The sequence below is a fragment of the Pongo pygmaeus genome, chromosome 22, assembly GCF_028885625.2.
Source record: "Pongo pygmaeus isolate AG05252 chromosome 22, NHGRI_mPonPyg2-v2.0_pri, whole genome shotgun sequence".
Classification (NCBI taxonomy): Eukaryota; Metazoa; Chordata; class Mammalia; order Primates; family Hominidae; genus Pongo; species Pongo pygmaeus.
Window position 1 is genome coordinate 914559 of NC_072395.2, and position 17738 is coordinate 932296.

The 17738-nt window shown below is 40.5% G+C and overlaps 1 pseudogene; it reads left to right on the forward strand.

Annotated features, from left to right (window-relative positions):
- Positions 1 to 5615: 5615 nt before the first annotated feature.
- The window catches only part of LOC134737559 (zinc finger protein 285-like), a 31489-nt pseudogene continuing 19366 nt past the window's right edge, over positions 5616 to 17738 (forward strand).

A 17738-nucleotide genomic window follows, 5' to 3' on the forward strand; every position in this document is an offset into this window, starting at 1 on the left:
TGCAGTAGTTTACATTCCCAGCAGAAATGTAAAAGTGATCCCTTTTCAGCACATCCCAACTAACATCTATTATTTTTTAAATTTTTTATTATGGCCATTCTTCCAGCTGTAAGGTGGTATTGCATTGTGTTTCTCATTTGCATTTCCTTGATCATTCGTGATGTTGAGCATTTTTTTCATCTGTTTGTAGGCATTTGTATATTTTCTTTGTAGAATTGTCTATTCATGTCCTTAGACCATTTTTTGATGGGATTCTTCATATTTTTCTTGCTAATTTGTTTGAGTTCCTTCTAGATTCTGGATATTCATCCTTTTCAGAGGTATGGATTGTGAAGATTTTCTCCCCCTTTGTGGGTTGTCAGTTTAATATGCTCAGTGTTTCTTTTGCTGTGAAGAAACTTTTTACTTAAATTAAGTCTCACCTATTTATCATTTTTTCTATTGAATTTGCTTTTAGGTTATTGGTCAACAAGTCTTTGCCTAAGCTAATGTTTTGAAGGGTTTTTCTGATGTTATCTTCTAGAATTTTTATGGTTTTAAGTTTTAAGTTTTTGTTCCATCTTGAGTTGATTTTTGTATAAGGTGAGAGATGAGGATCCATTCACATTCTTCTACATGTGGCTTGCCAATTACACCAGCAACATTTGTTTGAATAGGGGGCCTTTTTTTTTTTTTTTTTTGAGATGGAGTCTCGCTCTGTCACCCAGGCTGGAGTTCAGTGGTGGGATCTCGGCTCACTGCAGGCTCTGCCTCCTTAGTTCAATCCATTCTCCTGCCTCAGCCTCCCGAGTAGCTGGGACTACAGTCCCACGCCACCACGCCAGTCTAATTTTTTGTAATTTTAGTAGAGACGGGGTTTCACCGTGTTAGCCAGGATGGTCTCCATCTCCTGACCTTGTGATCCACCCGCCTCGGCCTTCCAAAGTGCTGAGATTACAGGCGTGAGCTACTGCACCTGGCCTGAATAGGGGGTCTTTTCCTTACTTTATGTTTTTGCTTGTTTTGTCAAATGTCAGTTGACTGTATTTGAATTTATTTCCTGGTTTTGTATTCTGTTCCATTGGTCTTTGTGCCTATTTTTATGCCAATACCATGCTGTTCATGTGACTATAGCCTTATGGTATAGTTTGAAGTCAGGTAATGGGATGCCTCCAGATTTGTTCTTTTTGCTTAGTCTTGCTTTGGCTCTGTGGGCTTTTCTTTGGTTCCATACGAATTTTAGAATTGTCTTTTCTAGTTCTGGGAACAGTGATGGTGTTATTTTGATGGAACTTGCATTGAATTTGTAAACAGCTTTTGGCAGTATGGTCATTTTTACAACGTTGATTTACCCATTCATGAACATGGGATGTGTTTCCATTTGTTTGTGTCATCTATGATTTCTTTCAACAGTGTTTTATGGTTTTCCTTGTAGAGGCCTTTCACCTCCTCGGTTAGAAATATTCCTAAGTATTTTTTTTTTTTTGCAGCTATTGTAAAAGGCATTGAGTTCTTGATTTCATTCTTAGCTTGGTTGCTGTTGGTGTACAGCAGAGGTATGATTTGTGTACATTAATTTTGTATCCTGAAACTTTGCTGAATTCATTTATGAGTTCTAGAAGCTTTTTGAAGGAGTCTTTAGGGTTTTCTAGGTATATGATCATATCATCAGCAAACAGCAGCAGTTTGACTTTCTCTTTACTGATTCTATCGTTTCTTTCCCTCCTTTTATTTGATTGAGGTTGTTGTTTTTCATTTTCTTTCCTTTAGAGCAATGATTTTCAAGTGGTTACTGTTGGGTGTTCTGAATGGATGACTTCTTTGTTGAAATAATTAATTTACAGATGCAATATGTTTAGCATTCCTTACCTCTGCATACTAAACTCATATCCCAGTCACTGGAGCAAGCAAAGATCACTCACACAATTCAAAGGAGTCTTAGGGAGGCTATTTCCTTCCTCTTTGAGGGTCACTGTCCTACTTTTTCATTTTCTTTTTCTTTTTTTAGACATAAAATCTCATGCTGTCACCCAGCTGGAGTACAGTGGCACCATCATAGCCCACTGCACCCTGAACCTTCCAGACTCAAGCCATCCTCCCACCTCAGCTGCTTGATCAACTAGGATTACAGGCCAGAGTCACTGTTCTATAGTTGGGAAACAGGAGAAGCTCCTAGATCAATTACACAAGCACTTTCTCTTTTGTTCCTAACACACCCATTTAAGTGTGTATTTTCAGACTAAAGACAAGCTCTTAGATTAGGGAAAAGTAACATTTAAAAATAACTATAATAATAAAGAGTATATAAATAACAAGGTAAAAAATGCTAATTTTAGGACTAAGTGAAAAATAAATACTAGATGAAATCTAATGAAAAGAAAGCATGTACAGTCGGCAATGAAAAGTAAACTCAAGGTGAAAATAAAAAGTACTTAAAATTTTAAGAAAATTTTTGGTCCATCAAGAAGATATGACCATTATGAAACTTACACAGGGTCAGCATCACTAAATTTAAAAATCCAAAATATTCCACAATCTGAAACTTTTGAAATGTGAACATGACACCAAAAGAGGAAATTTCCACACCTGAAATATTTGCTTTCTTCCTCTTCTTTTCATTAATTGATTTTTCTTCGATCATACGATGAAGGCAATCTTTGCTTCTGATGGTTCAATGCACACAAACATTGTATACAAACCTTGTGAACTAAATTAATCAAATAATTCTATAAAATTAATTTCAGGGAAAGTGTATAAGGTGTATAGGAAACACAAATGAATTTTGCTTTAGACTTGGGTCTCATCCTCTAGATATCTCATTGTGCATATGCAAATATTGCAAAATCTGAAAAACATAAAAAATCTGAAACTCTTCTGGTCCCAAGTGTTGCAGATAAGGAACAGGCCACTTCCATACCTAATAACACGACTTTTGAAAAGTAAAGCTGCTTGTAAACCTAATAACACGACTTTTGAAAAATGAAGTAGGCTGGGTGCGGTGGCTCACGCCTGTAATCCCAGCACTTTGGGAGGCAGAGGCGGGCAGATCACAAGGAGATGGAGACCATCCTGACTAACACAGTGAAACCCTGCACCTACTAAAAATACAAAAAATTAGCCGGGCATGGTGGCGGGCGCCTGTAGTCCCAGCTACTCGTGAGGCTGAGGCAGGAGAATGGCGTGAACCTGGGAGGTGGAGCTTGCAGTGAGTTGAGATGGCGCCACTACACTCCAGCCTGGGTAACAGAGCGAGACTCAGTCTCAAAAAATAAATTAAACAAATAAATAAAGCAAATTCTATAGAGAGGAAAATGACAAATTTACCATTATAGACTTTTTTTCTTTTTCTTTTTCTTTATTCCTTTTTTTTTTTTTTTTGAGACAGAGTCTCGCTCTGTCGCCGAGGCTGGAGTGCAGTGGCATCATCTCGGCTCACTGAAACCTCCGCCTCCTGGGTTCACGCGATTCTCTTGTCTCAGCCTCCCAAGAAGCTGAGACTACATGTGCTTGCCACCATGCCTGGCTAATTTTTGTACTTTGAGTAGAGACGGGGTTTCACCATCCTGGCCAGGGTAGTCTTGAACTCCTCACCGCATGGTTTACCCACTTCGGCCTCCCAAAGTACTGGGATTACAGGCTTGAGCCACCATGCCCAGCCTGGGTGCCCTTTTGACATGAACTTCTCAATCATTGACAGATGCATAATGACAAAATCTAAGTAAGCACAAATAAGCACGTAGGAAATTTAAATAGAAACAATTAACAAGTCTGGTGAAAATATAAATGTATGCATATCCCTCTGATAGAGAACACACATTGTTTTCCAATAGACACAGATGTCACAAAAATTAACCTTGTATTAGGTCAAAAATAAAAATGTTCCTGAACTCGTTTTTTAAAATTCAAGTATGTCAAATTAAATCAAGTAATCCTTCAACTTAGAGCAATATATAAGAACATCAAACATGTAAACATCAAAAGACAGAGATAAGCCAAAAGAATTGCACTGTCCCTTTATGTGCCCTAAGTTGCAATGTCAAGCTTTAGTTGGATATTATTCAACCATTTCCTGCCCATTGCCTAGAAGTGGGGGTCTTCACTTCCCTGTCTATTCTAGGACTGGAACTGCCTCACGACCCCTACAGCTTGAGGATGAGTGGAAAACGGAATGCCAGCCAGATATTCCAAGCAGAGCCTCTGCCAGCAGGACCAGGCGACCATTCCTAGGACAGAGATTGTTCTCACCCATTATCAAGGCTTTCCTCCAGGCTAAAACTGTGGATCTCTAATGGAATTCTTATTCAATTTTCTTACCCCATTAGGGTACCCAAAATTTTCTTTAATAGAAATCTTAAATTTTTAAAATTTTAGTATTATTATCCTTTAAGTTGTAGGGTACATGTGCGCAACGTGCAGGTTTGTTACATATGTATACATGTGCCATGTTGGTGTGCTGCACACATTTAGCATTAAGTATATCTCCTAAAGCTATCCCTCCCCCTTCCCCCCACCCCACAATAGACCCCGCTGTGTTATGTTCCCCTTCCTGTGTCCATGTGTTCTCATTGTTCAATTCCCACATATGAGTGAGAACATGTGGTGTTTGGTTTTTTGTCCTTGCTATAGTTTGCTGAGAATGATGGTTTACAGCTTCATCCATGCCCCTAAAAAGGGAGATGAACTCATCATTTATTATGGCTGCATAGTATTCCATGGTGCATATGTGCCACATTTTCTTAATCCAGTCTATCATTGTTGGACATTTGGGTTGCTTCCAAGTCTTTGCCATTGTGAATACTGCCGCAATGAACATACGTGTGCATGTGTCTTTATAGCAGCATGATTTATAATCCTTTGGGTATATACCCAGTAATGGAATTGCTGGGTCAAATGGTATTTCTAGTTCTAGATCCCTGAGGAATCGCCACACTGACTTCCACAATGGTTGAACTAGTTTACAGTCCCACCAACAGTGTAAAAGTGTTCCTATTTCTCCATATCCTCTCCAGCACATGTTGTTTCCTGACTTTTTAATGATCTTAAATCTTAAATGCAATAACATAAAGTAAAATAAAGCCTAAGTCCCAACAAGGGGAAATTTTCAGAAAGAATCTGAAAACTTCCCGCGTTTTCTTGTTATGTTGTAACGATTACTCCTGTAATTCCCCTATTAAGGATTCAGACAATGGTGGTTAATTCATTCTGCTTCTTCTGAGACTAGGAAACAAATTACAGGGTATGTTATATTGCAAGTGTAGATTATGCAGTCTTCATCAACAGAAAGAAAACATGACGGGGGGCGGGGATAGAAATATTTAAGTGAATTTTAATTGAAAAGCTTCGTGGTTTCAACATTAAAAGACATGCCTATAAAATAAGAACCTATAAAAGTCTTCACTAAAATGGTAAAGTGCTCATTTCCAAGTAGTAGAATATTGAAACTTTTTCTTTTCATCGTTGATAGTGATTTATTTAACATTTCAATACTTTATCGTTATTATGATTGTCATTATTTTAGACGAATGCACGGAAGTCAAAGGACTTCCAAATGCACGGAAGTCAAAGGCTACCTTCACCCTGGTAGCCTTGCGAATGTCCACTGCTGCGCGCGGGGCTTTCTGGGGATTGTAGTCCATAGGCCTCCTTGCGCATGCTCCGTGGTACCAGACGCTAGCTGCGGGCGACATTGTTTGGGATGCTGAGGTGAGTCCCGCGTGGACCGCGCCCCTCTCGGAAGCGTAGCCAGGAGTAGGGCTGCAGGATGTGCAGCTGTGACCTGTACCTGTGGACTGAAGTAGGAGGAGTGGAAGAGGGGACTGGTGACCAATGATAAGGCCTCGTGGGTGGGGTAGGCTAGGGAAGTTCAGCGGCCGCTACCTACCCGGGGTGGGATGGGAAGCGCGTGGGCTCGGTTTGGGGAGCAGCCCTGGGTTTGACAAAACGTGCATCTTCACGTTTCGTGACAGCGACTTGCGCTGTGCCACCTTGGGTCGAGGCTTAGGGTCCAGTCTTGGAATGTGCATCTGTGGATGAGGGCAGAGGGGCGCTGGCTCAGAGTTTGGGAGTAATGGCTGGGACTGTGCCTCCCTGAATGGGATGAAGGATTTGCTTAAGCAGCTTTTCTCTGGAGATAGAGGATGGCTTGGGCTATTCTCGCTCAGTTTGGCGCGGGCGATTCTGGCTCAGCACCCCTAGGTTCTTGGATGGGGAATTGTCTTGGGTCTGAACTCTGGATTTTAGCAGCTCTGACTCCATTGGGGCATTTCTGACTTCAGGGCAGAGGTTCCGGCTTCTGGCAATAAAGAAACAACTCAGACTGTAATAACTCAGGAGTTTAATATCACCGCATACATTTTGAAAAGAACGGTCCCAGGCCTAGCGTGGTGGCTCCCTCCTGTAATCCCAGGACTTTAGGTGGATCACGAGGTCAGGAGATCGAGACCATCCTGGCTAACACGGTGAAACCCCGTCTCTACTAAAAAAAAAAAAAAAAAAAAAAAAAAAAAAAAAAAAAAAAATTACAAAAAATTTCCCGGGCATGGTGGCGGGAGCCTGTAGTCCCAGCTACTCCGGAGGCTGAGGTTGGAGAATGGTGTGAACCCGGGAGGCGGAGCTTGCAGTGAGCTGAGATGGCGCCACTGCACTCCAGCCTGGGCAACAGAGCGAGACTCTGTCTCAAAAAAAAAAAAAAAAAAGAAAAGAAAAGAAAAGAAAAGAACTACCCCAAATTATTAACTCCATTCTCACCTCACATGCTGTGAGCCAGGGAGTATGGAATTTAAGTATTATAAAGCACATGAGCAAATGTAAGTGTTAAATTACACTCAACAAATTTGAAATTTGAATGCTCTCTGTATATTTGATAAAGTTAGAGATTTAGTGTTAATTATTTTAGGTGTAATAGCAGCTTTTATTACATTTCTGATCGTGTTTCTGAACAATTGCAGTTCCAGATTCAGCTGCACTATTCCTCTAGGTCTTCATTCGCTGAAGAGGTTGATATGGACATCTGGTCTCATTCGTGATGTATTCCTCAGATCAGAGTAGTTGTCAGGTTGAGGGATGAGAAAGGCATTTGTGTGAGAGAGCTGTGTGGACTTTGGCAGATAGGGAAAAAACAAGAGTCCTGAGGTGCCATGTGTCCCATGCCTTTGGCTCCCCACCTTTTCCACCCTGCTGTCTGCCCTGAAAGGCCGCCATTGCCTTCTGGCCTTGCTTGTCTTTGGCCAATGGGAAGTCTCAACAGGAAAGTTTGGAGAGAGGAAGAAGTGTGAGTTGGAGGATCTTGTCCCCGAGTTCTCTCTCTGCAGGATTGTCACAGATTAGCTGCCCTTCTAAACAACAGGTCATGGTTTTGGTGGTCCTGGCCACACAGTCCTCTCAGTTCCAGGCTCCAGGGACTGCTCCCTCCCCTTACCTCTTAAGGCCCAGGTAGTATAATGGCACCTCCCTGTCACTTCCCAGGATAGAGCCTTATCCACTCTGATTTCCTTACCCCCAGCCAACACCATTGTAAGCCGTCTGTTTATTAAACTCCCCTCAAATTTGAATGTGCCATCTGGTTCCTGCCACGGCCCATAGTTCACACAGGCAGGGAGTGTCTGAAGCCAGAAATTCAGCAGACCAAACCCTCAACCATATATGTGTGACTGCTTGTGTGGGGATGTGTGCTTGAAAATAAACCTGTCCCATTATTGGCTCTTAAGTGAGAACAGGTACTGGAAGTAGAGGGTGAGTTAATGTCTTTGCACATGCGTCTAATGTATAATATCCAAGCCAATTCTATTTGTGCATTTGTTAATATTAAGAAACACTGATTGAGTGCTTGTTAAATGATAAGATCCTTAGCAAGTACAGTGGATAAAAGACTACGGCTTGGTTTTTTTTGTTTGTTTGTTTGTTTGTTTTTTAGGATTTGTAGTTTTTTGACAGGGGAAAGGAGGAGTGTTTCCTTGGTAGGTTTTAACTATTTTAAAATGATGTAATTCATGCTGTATTAATGACTTGAACATTCCTTATTTTGGCCTTTGTTGGAGCCCAAAATAAGAAGTGATTAATGATGTCTCTTAAAGGTAGTAAAAGAGAGAAAAGGAGTCCAAGGATTTACCCTAAAGACATTTCATATTCTATTAACCTGATTCTATAACCCTGTGAGCTGCAATTCAAAGGGTAGCCAACAGACCACTGCCAATAAATGATATTGGTCTGTGACCAGATAATTTGAGAACTTGAGTGTAGATGTTTAAAATTTTGTCTTATTGATTAACATAATAATAACAATTGGGCTTTAATTTGCATACCTTCTTAATTTCCTTTTTCCAGTAATTTCTTTTTACTGTATCTTACCAAAATATCAGTCTGTGACAGACTGAAAGTAACAGTAATAATAATAAAAAAACTAGTCTTTTATCACAGATAGTGTGAGAAGCACTATCTTAGAAGGCAGAAACCTGGTTTTTGGCTTTTATTTTTTAATCTTTGGAGTTTCCACAGTGCTTAAAGTGGCAATTTTATACAGTAAGTTTCTCCACAAAGGCGATAGGCAATTGTGTTTACAGGGTTTATCTGATGGAATACCAATAAAAAATAGACAGAACACTCAAATGGGGTAATTTGAGAAGAGCTTATTAAAGGGACAATCTATAAAGTTGTAGGCAGGCTGTGGTAATCAACAAAGGGTATGGCAATATTTAAGAGCTAGTGATAGCAGGGTAACTTACTGCCTTTAGGACTGAAGGGCTAAGGGAGGAGGCAGTCGCTAAAACCTGAAGAAAGATTCATTGGATGACAGCTGCCTGATGGTGGCCATGAGCTTTGGTCAATGGATATGGAACATAGCCATTCCACAGCAACCTTTAGGGAAAAACCTGGGGGAATAAATATTCTGACTTCACTCTTGTCCCTTCCCTGGATCTCTTGCTGACTTTCCCCATTGGCTGAACCCAACTGGAATCTAATTGGCAAGGGAATCCACTGATATAAGCAGTACAGGAAGGGGCTTTAGTGTATATGAAGTGGCAAGCTTAGAAGGTCTGTCTATCTACTTTGCTATTTGCTGTCTGAGAGCATGTATAGTTCAGTATACCATGAGCATTTCCAGAGCAGAGGATGTGTCTTATATGTCATAGGTGTGTCATCAATATTTGCAAAAGCAGTGGATAGAATGGCTGCTGGAGAGATAGTTTAGGAAGCCAAGAGTCAAGGTGTAGATGTTTAAAAATTTGCATTATTGATTAATATGATAATAAAAATTGGGATTTAATTTGTATATCTTGGCTAATTGCAAGTTCTTTAGACCACAGGCCTGGCCATACAATGTCAAGTCTTGCATGTAAAAGTGGAAATAGCAGAAGGCCCCTGTCATCCTGAGATTTCTCTCTTTTTTTCTTTTTTTTTTTTTTGAGACAAAGTCTGTCTCTGTTGCACAGGCTGGAGTGCAGTGGTGCAAGCACAGCTCACTGCAGCCTCTGCCTCCCAGGTTCAAGTGATTGTCCTGCCTCAGCCTCCTGAGTAGCTGGGACTACAGGTGCCCGCCACCAATCCCAGCTAATTTTGTATTTTTAGTAGAGACAGGATTTCACCATGTTGGCCAGGCTGGTCTCGAACTCCTGGCATCAAGTGATCTACCTGTCTCAGGTTCCCAAATTGCTGGGGATTACAGGCGTGAGCCACTGTGCCCAGCCCTGAGATTGCTCCCTTATTCAGCAATTCTGGAGCCTTTTTTCCAGCATAATACAGATGTAGATTATGTCAGTTCATTCACAAATCTAAGAAAAGGAAAAGAATGTGCAGGTTTTGACCCAAAAGCTTGGGGAGAGAGATAGGAGTTACACAGTGGTCTGAGATTGAGGGACTGGGGACAAATCTAGGGAAGTCTTGAGGAGGTGGGAGTTCAATCTGTTCAGAATGAGAAGAGACGATATCTAGGGAAAGAAGGAACTGTGAGAAATTTGTACAGATAAGGAAGGAACCAATGTTCATTTATAACTTGTTGAATCCATGATCTCATGGATTCTTTCTTCTTTGCAGTTCTGCTTTTTCAGAATCCTGCCCTTTCCAAAAGGAAGATGGTATGATTAAGTTCCAGGTAAGTTAAGGGTTTCTTTGTCTTTAAATATACTGTTCATTCTGAGGAACCAGACACTTCTGCTTTCTGAAAGGAGGTCAGCATTTTTTGAATGACTACTATGTATTAGGTACTTCATCTTGCTCATAATGACTTTGTGAGGCAGATGGTTTGACTCCCTTTATAGAAGTGAAGAAACAAACTCACAGATTTCAAGATGTCTACTTTGGTGCTACTCTAAGTGTGGTTCATGTACCAGTACCAGTCCATGAACTGCTTATCACTGCCCCATGAGGGAAAAAGAATCAAGAGTAAGTTCAGAAACTTTTATAGCAATTTGGTGTTGCTGCAGCATCTGAGTGCATGGGCAGCATATACATGACTATACTCTAAATGTCACTGGTCTTGTTCGATAAGTAACAAGATTTGAATGGGTATCTATTGGTCAGAGTTCAACCAGCAAGGCAGAACCAGTAAGAGATATATATTAAGAGATTTATCTTAAGGAATTGACTTATATGATTATGGAGGCTAACTAGGCAAGTCCAAAATCCACATGGCAGTCCCTCAGGAAGGATGGCTAGAACTCTTAGACACTGACTGAAGCCACTGTCTATGGGTGGAATTTCTCCACCTCTCAGGGAATCCTCAGCTCTGCTCATAAGACCTTTTAGTTTTTTGAATCAGACATACTTAGATTAGTTAGAATAATCTCCCTTAAAGTAAACTGATTATGGACTTAAATCACATCTACAAATTATCTTCATAGCAATACCTAGATTAGTGTTTGATTCAATAACTGAGGACTGTAGCTTAGCCAAGTTGTCACATTGAAAACACCATCACAGTGTGGAGGAAGGATTTTCTTTTAATCATGAAAAAAATTAATTATGAAAGTACACAAAAAGAACAAATGGTATTATGAGCCTCCATTTGCAGTACCCATCATGCAGTTTCAATGATTAACTTTTTGCCAAAGAGATTTGCTTAATCTCTTTTTCATTTTTTTCTTTCCCAGAGTATTTTAAAGAGGCATGTTATTTTACACTGTATTGGTTTTTCTCTGAGCACATCACTTTTGTATAGTACTTTATTATATATGCAACTAAAATGAATGAGCTCATACTTTTATCCTTCTGCCTGAAAACCATCTTGCCCAAGTCCAAGATTCATTAGGTAAATTTTCTATCTTCTAAATTTCAGCAACAGTTTACCAAATGTTCACCGCTACATCCAGGTCACCATTTTTCCAACCTCCTATAACAGTGTCCTCAATGGTTACGGCCTGGACCTAAAGCCGATGCCATGAATATTTGGTAGCACTCTGCTGGTTTTGGTTAGTTTGGGTGTGCCCTCATAGTGAAGAAAGACGGACAAGAGAGCAAGTGAACGCGTGAGATCTGTCAAGGCCCAGGTTAGAACTGGCACATTCTCACTTCTGCTTCATTTTGATAGCCAGAGTAAGTTACATTGCCAAGTCAAAACTAAAGGGGTAAGAAAACACACTCTGGTCCTTTAGTGGGATTAGTGAGTATGGAAGAGGATATTTCTAAACAGCAATCTAATTTACCACATTCTCTATGTATTTCAGTATATATTTCCTAAAATATTGACTAATGAGATAATCAATAATTATTTGGTATTATCTAATACCCAGACAATAACCAAATTTCCCTGATTATCTCAAAATTCTTTTTAACCGTTGGTTTGTTCAAATGGGATCTTACCAAGATCTATACTATCATATAGTTGGCTGTTGTGTCTCATAATCTCTTTTAATCTAGAGAAATTTGCCCCTATACTTTATTCTCTCCTGCTATTGACTTGTTGTAGAAACCAAGTTTGGTGTCCTGTGTTCTTTCCTATGTTTGGAATGCATTTGTTTGCTTCCTTTTCTTATCTTTCAATGTGTTATCTATCCACAGTATTTCTTGTAAGTGGAAGCGCCAGATGCTTGAATAGATTCAGGTTCAAGGTTTTACAAGAATACTTCATAGATGGTTATACAAGAATACTTAAGACAGGAAAAGATTTATAGATTTTTGCAAGTGTTTATTCGTTGATAAATTTGGTTTCTTAATATTTTGGGGCTCTCCTTGTATCTGCATCCTATGACAATCGCTGCTTAGGCTTCCTACAAGGCATCCATCCAGCTACAAGGGTGGTGGAGAAATGAGTGTTTTGTTTTCCCAGGCTCTATAGTTGAGGCAGAGAAGGGAGAATGGGGCATAGGCTGGGTGAACCTCTATCCCTAACCCCTTCTCCCTACATTTGAACACCCCAAGTAGACTTCAGGGTATCTGTATTTCCTGAATGATTAACTCAAATTCGATTTTATTGCCTCCCACAGAAGAAGGTATACAGTAGTGTTACTGAGAGAGTGATGCTATTAGGACAGCCGTGCTGACTCCCCTAGATTTTGATTTTAATCATTGTCAGATTTGGGTAATTGGACAATTGTTAGGAACATATTCTTTGTGACGTCCTTTGTAACCGCTTACAACTTTCCTTTGAAAGCTCTGCATTATTTAGAGATGCGGAGTCTATTGAGAGAACATATCTGTAAATACTTAACTCTCAGCAGTGTGATATATGCAGCGATAGGAATATTTTATGTAAAAATTGGTTTCTTGATTAGCAGATGGTTATTAATATCAGATTATTCCCCACATCCTTTTATTTTGAGAAATTTCAATTTATGAGGAAAATGAAAGAATAGCATAATGTGTAATATTCACCTAGATTCACCAATTGTTGACAATCACCCACAAACATATGCATAATATACATATATACACACATATCTATATTGTATTTTGATGACCCAGTTAGGGATAAATTGCAGGCATTATTATAATTCATCCCTAAATATTTCAGCTTGTATCTCCTAAGAGTAAGAGCATTTTCCTACATTTCCACATTACTGCTAACATACTCAAGAAATTTCACATTGATACCAATATTTTTTAATACCAAGTTGATATCCAAGTGTTCTTAATTATCCTAATAATCTCCCTTTTCTCTATTGTGTTTTTTGAATCTAGGAGCCAGGCTTTTAGTTACCCTGTCTTCTTAGTTCCTTTTAACATGATAAAAATAGATTAATCTGCCATGAAAAAGTGAAAATACAAAATCTTGGTGTGTGATGAGAAATGAACTCATGGAACAGTACTAGACTTGTGTATCAGCACAACACCTTAGTATAGATTTATCTGTGCCTATTTCCTGGGCTGTATTTTATAATTTGATTAATATTGTCCTTTGGGAATCCCTGATCCAATAGGATTAATATCCTAGTGAGAGATCCTCAACAGAGCTTGCTCTCATTCTCCCTCTGCCATGTAAGGACACAGTGAGAGGACAGCTGTCTACAAGCCAAGAGAAGAAACCTGAATGAAATCTATCTTGGTGATACTTGATCTTAGACTTTCCAAACTCCAGAACAGTAAGAAGTTATTTTATTTTGTTTAACCTAATCAGACTGTGGTATTTTATTAAGGCAGCCCAAACAGACTAACACCAGTCATTTGCGTGGATGATTGACGTGGCATGTGGTTGATGTTTTAGGAAAGGGTGACATTCAAGGACATGGCTGTTGTCTTCACCAAGGAAGAGCTTGCTCTATTGGATAAAACCCAGATAAACCTGTACCAAGATGCGATGCTGGAAAACTTCAGGAACCTCATCTCAGTGGGTGAGTAACTGAGCATCAGACCACTGGACCTGTGTCCTGAAATCGTCGTTTCATACCAGATAGAAAACTCCAGTTAGATCACAAACAGAAACTTTGACCACTGGAAAGAAAACTCCTAAGAGATGCATGTGCAGGTTAGAACCCTGCAGTTAATGAGTTTTTACAGATCAGTGTGAGTATCTAGCCCATTGTGATGGGTTTGTGAGGGAGCTCTCCCCAAATCTCATACCCCTGGCCTGTGGGCATTCAATGCAGTTAGTAATCACTCCCTCCCCTAATCACACATGTAGGCTCTCATTCTTTCCTTGTATTTCTCAGAATGAGACTTATAAAATTCACACATCACCAAGAGCCTTGATCTATGGGTTGCTTCTGCAGAAAAATCCATGTTTATCCAATGTTTTGGATAAACCAGTGTTAAATGAACAAAGGGAGAACTTTGGTTTGGTTGGCAGTTACAATAGCCAACACTTACTTGTACGTAGTAAGTGTAATCTAAGTGTTGGCTTATTTGATTACTTTTTGATAAATATCTAACCTCGTTTTCATTTCTCAGAGGTTCATATACAGTTATGTGTTACCTAAGTTTAGTTTATGAGATAGAGATATGGTTTGGCTATATCCCTACCCAAGTCTCATCTTGAATTGTAGCTCCCATAATTCCCACATGTTGTAGGAGGGGCCTGGTGGGAGGTAACTGAATCATGGGGCAGGGGTCTTTCTCGTGCTGTTCTTATGAGAGTGACTACGTCTCATGGGATTTGATGGTTTTATAAATTGGTGTTCCCCTGCACAGGCTTTCTCTTTGCCTGCCGCCATGTAGGATGTCCCTTTGCTCTTCCTTCACCTTCTGCCATGATTGTGAGGCCTCCACAGCCACATGGAACTATGAGTCAATTAAACCTCTTTCCTTTATATATTACCCAGTCTTGGGTATGTCTTTATTAGCAACATGAGAATGGACTAATACAGATAGTTACTGTTATTATCCCCCTTTTATGGACGTATTACTCTGTTTTCACACTGCTGATAAAGACATACACGAGACTGGGCAATTTACAATAGATAGAGATGTATTGGACTTACAGTTCCACATCCCTGGGGAGGCCTCATAGTCATGGTGCAAGGTGAAAGGCACGTCTCACATGGTGGTAGACAAGAGAAGAGAGTTTGTGCAGGGAAACTACCCCCCCCCTTTTTTTTTTTGAGTCTGGCTCTGTAGCCAGGCTGCAGTACAGTGGTGCTATCTTGGCTCACTGCAACCTCCAACTACCAAGTTCAGGCAATTCTCCTGCCTTAACCAACCCAGTATCTGGGAATACAGGCATGCGCCACCATGCCCAGCTAATTTTTGTATTTTTTAGTAGAGACGGGGTTTCACCATGTTGGCCAGGATTGTCTCAATCTCTTGACCTCCTGATCAACCCACTTTGGCCTCCCAAAGTGCTGGGATTACAGGTGTGAGCCACTGCGCCCATTCAGAATCTCCCTTTTAAAAACCATCAGATCTCATGAGACTCATTCACTATCATGAGAATAACACAGGAAAGACCCACCCCCATAATTCAATCGCCCCCTACCGGGTTCCTCCCATGACACATGGGAATTGTGGGAGTTACAATTCAAGATGAGATTTGAGTGGGGACACAGCCAAACCATATTATCCCACCCCAGACCCTCCCAAATCTTATGTCCTTACATTTCAAACCAATCGTGCCTCCCAACAGTCCCACAAAGTCTTAACTCATTTCAGCATTAACTCAAAAGTCCACAGTCCAGTGTCTCATCTGAGACAAGCCAAGTCTCTTCCATCTATGAGCCTGTAAAATAAAAAAACAATGTATTTACTTCCTAGATACAGTGCAGGTACAGGCATTGTGTAAATGCAGCTGTTCCAAATGGGAGAACTTGGCCAAAACAAAGGGGCTACAGGCCCCATGCAAGTCTGAAATCCAACGGGGCAGTCAAATCTTAAAGCTCGATAGTGATCTCCTTTGACTCCATGTCTTGCATCCTGGTCACGCTGATGTAAGAGATGGGTTTCCATGGTCTTGGGCAGCTCCATCCCTGTGGCTCTGCAGAGTATAGTCTCCCTTCCGGCTGCTTTTGTGGGCTGGTGTTGAGTGTTTGTGGCTTTTCCAGGCACACGGTGCAAGCTGTCGGATCTAGCATTCTGTTGTCTGAAGGACAGTGGCCCTCATCTCACAGCTCCACTAGGTAGTGCCCTGGTAGGGACTCTGTGTGGGGGCTGTGACATGTGGGAATTATGGGACATGACAGCTGGGAATTATGGGAGTTACAATTCAAGAAGAGATTTGGGTGGGGACACAGCCAAACCATATCAATGGATGAAACAACTGAGTCACAGAATTAATAACTTGCCCATAATCACACAGCTTATAAGAAGAACTAGGATTTGAGCCCTCCTAATCTTGCCCTAGGTCCTGTGTTTTTAATAAATAACCTCGTGAAACCAAAGCGTAATCTGTAAACACAGGACCTTCTACATAAATCTGCATATCCCTGCAGTTGTTTCTCAGGCTGCAGGATAAAACCCTCTTGGTGAGTCCTGAAATCAAATTACTGTGTCATAACTAGCAATTTTTAAAAAGCAAAATAGATTAATAGAACAGAAAACAAAAGAATTTATCAAAGTTCATTGCACATTTTATGTAAGTATCAGCTGATAAAACTTCTGTTTTAGTGAGCAGTGTGTGTTGATGTTCGTACCTATTCCTACTGAATCACAGTGCTGATTTTATTGGGGGTTACAATCAGAACAATTGGGAAACCACTGCTTAAAGCCCACTTGGGGCTGCTCATGGTCTCCCTTTCCCTGATACTATCTTATAAACTAAAGTCACTTTCAATCAAACAACCCAGAAAGGACCTTAAACCAGAAGCAGTATCCAGTGGGACTTGATCATGATATTCATGCCATTTTGAAACCCATCGTAGGGTCCCAAAAATATGATCATCCTCTTCTGCCTCAGCCCCCGGTTTGTTATATACCACAATCTTGCTTCCCTGGGTGCCAGGCCATTGACAATCCACAGTATCTGTTCCCCATTCTCATAGTCATGGCTGTTTGAGATTCTGCAATAACTTAAAAGGTCAGAACTTAAGGAAATGGAATATAGGATCTGAGTGGTCTCTATCTTTTCATGAAGACAAAGAACCTCGGGGAACATAAAAAGACTGTCTCTTAGAGCTTGTCTCAGAGGTTTACATATGCATCCCCGCACAATGCCAGGACCATGTTTCACAGTGTTTATCCCTATTTCAATCCCCATTGCCTTTTTATCCCCTTCCCCTTAAGGCTCACCATGTAGAGTTGTGCAATTTGTACACAAACATACATGATAGTCCTCCATATGACAGTGATGTGAAGGAAGGGAAGCCATCAGGAGATAGAACCTGTTTGTTTCTGAAACCTCTTGTGACCCTTTGTGTCCCTTACTCTGCCCAACATATGAAAAACACTCCATCAATATGTATTATTTCTATACACACATATACTACATAAAATCGGAGCCTTTCCCATACTTTTTGTAGCAAGATTATTAAAGTCTTTTTATTGACTACTCTTATAGCGGGGAGGTGAATTTCTTCCTTCATAAATTTTTCCTAAGATTGTCTTTTATTCTTTTTTGCTGTGTGGGGGTTGAAAGGTCTTGCCGTTTCACCCAGGCTGGAATAAGGTGGCACAATCTTGGATCACTGCAGCCTCTGCATCACAGGATTAAGCAATCTTCCAACCTCAGATTTCCAAGTAGCTGGGATCATAGGCAAAACCGAGACAATTTTTAATTTTTTTGTAGAGATGCGATCTCACCGTACTGCCCAGCCTGGTCTTAACCTCCTGAACTTGAGTGACCCTCCCACCTCAGCCTCTGAAAGTGTTGCTATGACAAGCATAAGCCACTGCACCTGGCCAAGATTTCTCTTAATTTCCCTACAATACTTGATTTCTAATTGGAAGCTCACAGGTTAGAATTA